Source organism: Mirounga angustirostris, unplaced genomic scaffold (assembly GCF_029215605.1).
Source record: "Mirounga angustirostris isolate CCGP_5_RB_7025 unplaced genomic scaffold, mMirAng1.0.hap1 SCAF_5, whole genome shotgun sequence".
Lineage (NCBI taxonomy): Eukaryota > Metazoa > Chordata > Mammalia > Carnivora > Phocidae > Mirounga > Mirounga angustirostris.
Window position 1 is genome coordinate 28660091 of NW_026991713.1, and position 4437 is coordinate 28664527.

Sequence of the window (4437 nt, forward strand, 5' to 3'; positions counted from 1 at the left end):
CTCACCCTATATGATATCAATTGAGATGTAATGAAAACTGTTATATCAGATCTCCCTTAAGTGATGAGAAAAACTAAGTCCATGGAACTCAAGTTTACTCAGCCTATTTAAAAGAGATCTTGGAACATGGCTTCTATCTGAAAGGAGTGAAGAAGGGATGAGAACACAAGATTCAGCATGAAAGGAAATCAGAATTACAAACTGCTCTGTGCTAAAAACAGTTTGGATTTTGTAATCAGAGCTCTCCCAGATGTTCCCAGAGAGTCCCAGGGCAATCATGTGAGAAATAAGGAGATGAGGCAATGAGAGAACTATATATCCTGGGGATTTGTTTCTTTATAACAAAACTCCTTTAAAGTAATTTATCAAAGTCACCAGAGAACTGAAGACATTTAGCATGGCTTATAAAACCTCAAACATAGTGCTCTCTTTTTGAAAATTGAAAAAGCTGCAGGCTTTTTTGATTAGCCTTTTCTTTATAATGTCAGACTGCCACTCGCCATAAATAGGAGTAAGGGAGGAAAAGAAGGAAAATGTCGTAAGACAACACAGAGATGGACGTTGGAAGCTACGAGTAGAGCTTATATTTGAGGACATATTTTAGAAACATGACACATGTGTACATGTAAATAAGACACTGACTACAAGAGCAAGCTCATTTCTGTTTTGGAACAAACAGCACATTCTGCGGAATGTAAGTGCATAAACATCAGGAACTAATCTCTTCCATAAACCATTTCTATTATCTTTTCCAAAGTTGAGGTCATACACTAGGGAGATAGGGGTGGACTTTTTATTGCACACACACCCATTGTTGGCTGACTATAACATATAAGTACATTTGTTACCCTACTAATTATATGTGCCGAAAATGACTCTTACCCATATCAGTTAGGAGAATGCATCTGCCTTTATAATAATTGGCGGTAGAGATTACTATAAAATATTTTGGATAATTTTGTAAAAACAGAGTTGGGACAGGGTCTGCTGCTGCCAGCTGTAGAGCTGCTTTTAATTAAAACCTTGTTCAACATGCTTCCTGCAGAGTTTTCTTATTTTCCTGTTCTATAAAGATATACTGATTCAGCAATTATTAAACTCTGGACACATTATAAAACTTTCTTCTGAGACTACTCAGCCAAGAAAATCAGCTGTGATTCATTAGATAGTAACACTACCAGAAAGAATGTTCCTCAGTTTGCCCTTAGTTATAGGTCTTTGGTGGCTATGGAATAGAAAGGCCCAAACTAAGAAAAGAGACTTCTCATTTTAAATTTAACAAAAGTCTCTGTCATGAGATGGTAAGGGTAGACTTACATATGTATGTATGGCCAGTGAGTCTATTAAATGGAGTGTAAATGTTAGATAAACTGGGTTCTAGTCACAACTTTGTTAACAATTGCTTCCCTTTATGTCCTACCATGGGGACTGCTACGTAAGTCAGTATTTAATAGCACGAAAAGTCAAGTCAATTGTAGTCTGTTATGGAATGAATGCGGTGCAATCTTCACATACTATGTGTGTATTACAGGGGACCAGAACAGCATAGAACTTAATTCTTCAGCATCCACTTGGACTCCTGGAGACTGCCAAATATTTTGCCCCCTTTGGAAATTTGCTACTTTTTTCAACTCCAAATTTGTGTGTTTTGTCACGAGTTTTTATCTCCCATGAAATAGATCAAATTCCTGTTACTTTGTCGCTCTACTCTTTGAGGAAAATATTTGCAATGGTGAAAGAAGAACTTTCAAGATCACATTCTTCTGGCGATCCAATGCACAGCATAGTCATTATAATCAAAGATACTATATTATATACTTCAAAGTTGCCAAGAGACTAGATCTTAAATGTTCTTGCCACAAAAGGAAATGATAATTATGTGATGTGATAAAGGTGTTAGTTAACTCTATGATTGGTTAACTGAACATGAAAAAATGTTATGATATATAAATGCATCGAACAACACATTGTACACCTTATGCTTACACAATGTTATATGTCAATTATACCTCAAAGAAATCATATTCCATCAATGGTCTAAGAATTATGAAGTGATTAAAGCTATATCTGAACAATCTTTAAAAAAATGACAAAATCACAATTATAGTTGAGGAATTCAGCAACCCCCTCACAGAATGAACAGAGAAATACACTGCATTCATGAACTGAAAGACTGAAAATGTCATTTATCTTCAAATCCATCTTTGCATTTAGTGCAATTCTCAAAGTTTTTGGTCAAGCTTATTCTAAAATTTATATAAAAACACACAGACCCCAAAATAGCTGAAATGATCTTGACAAATAATACAATAAAATTACTCTACCTAAGGCTTACTATTTAGCTATAGTAAACAAAAAAAAAGTGTTATAGAGATACAAATACAGATAAATGGAAATGTAAAGAAAATTCAGAAATAGACCCACACAGATATGGCCAACTGATTTTTACCAAGTTTTAAAGGGAACTCAAGGGAAGAAAGATTTCCTCTTTGACAAACGGTGCTGGAGGAACTGTAGTAGATCTATGGCATACGATAACCTTGGCCTAAGCCTCACATATTATACCAAAAAATGAACTCAAAATGGATTGCAGACTTAAATATAAAACATAACATATTGATAACTTGGACTTCATCAAATTAAAAACTTTTGCCCTATGAAAGACCCTGCTTAAATGATGAAAAGACAATCTACAGACTTGGAGGAAACATTTATTTGCAAGCCATGTATCTGAAAAAGGTCTATTATCCAGGACTTACAATGAACTTTCAAAACTCAACATTAGAAAGGAAAGTGAGCAAAATACACGAATAGAAATTTTAATGATGAGGATCTACAGATAGCAAATAAGCATATGAAAAGATATTCAACATCATTAGCTATTTAAGAAATTCAAATTTAAATTATAATGATATATTACTACACAACCATCAGAATGGCCAAAATTTAAAAATAATAGTAGAACCAAATGCTAGTGAGGGTGGGAAGAAAGGGGGTCACTCAGACACTGTGAAAATGTGAAATGGCACAGTTACTCTGGAAAACAGTTTAGCAGTTTCTTATAAAACTAAACATGTAGTTATTTTATGACTCAGCAATTGAATTCTTCGGTATATATTCTAGAGAAATGAGAAGCAATGTTTGTGTGTGTGCGCAAGCACACGCACGCGCACGCACACACACACACTATAGGAATGTTCACAATAGTTTTATTCATAATAGCCCCAAACTGGAAGCAATTCAGATGTTCTTCAACCAATGAATGGATAAACAGTGGTACATCCATACTATAGAACACGACTCAGTCAAGAAGGAGCAAGCTGTACTACTGATACACAAAACTCAGATAAATCTTCAAGGAATTATGCTCAGTAAAAACAGCCAGTGCCAAAAAGCTATATATTGTATGATTCTATTTATATAACTCTATTGAACTGACACAAGTATACAGACAAAGGGGGTGCCTGGGTGGCTCAGTCAGTTAAGAGTCTGACTCTTGATTTTGACTTAGGTCATGATCTCAGGGTCATGGGATTGGAGCCCTCAGTTGGGCTCCCCACTCAGCACAGAGTCTGCTTGTCCCTCTCCCTCCTCCCCTCCCCTCCCCCCAACTCTCTCCCTCTCGCTCTCAAATAAATAAACAAACAAACAAATAAATAAATAAATAAAATCTTTTAAAAAAGTATACAGACAGAGAGAAGATTAGTGTTTGTCAGGTGTTATGAATGGGGAAGGGTAGAGGAAGGTAGGTATTGTTATAGAAGTGCACCCAGCAGTGTCCTGGCAGTGATTGAGGATTTATAAATATATCTGTATTAAAAAAAAGAGAAAATAAAGGTAAAAAGGCAATTCTTTTTTTTTTTAAAGATTTTTTATTTATTTATGTGACAGAGAGAGACACAGAGAGAGAGGGAACACAAGCAAGGGAGAAGCAGGCTCCCCACAGAGCAGGGAGCCCGATGAGGGACTCGATCCCAGGACCCCGGGACCACGACCCGAGCCGAAGGCAGTCGCTTAACCGACTGAGCCACCCAGGCGCCCTAAAAAGGCAATTCTTAAAAGAGCACTGCCGAGGTAATGAGTTGAAAAATATTAAATCAAACAAGATATCCTTTAAAGCATCAATAGGAATTTGAATTCAAGTAAAAACAGCAAATATGACTACAATATAAAGAGCAAAGTGAATATTTAACAATCTGTAAGACACCTTACTCTTGCTGAAAGAATAAGCATTAGATCTAATACTGATATTTTCAGAAAATACCAACCAGCAATTCTGGGAGTGCTTCGTGTGGTTTTGCAAAGATCATGGCTGCACACTTGGTCATAAAATTCAGTCCACTCTTGGCATCCCAATTTCAGAGGATTATGAAACATTTGGGAGAGTTTAAAAGACTTTCAGAACATGATTAAAGAGTTGGGAAAAAAAAAAAAAAA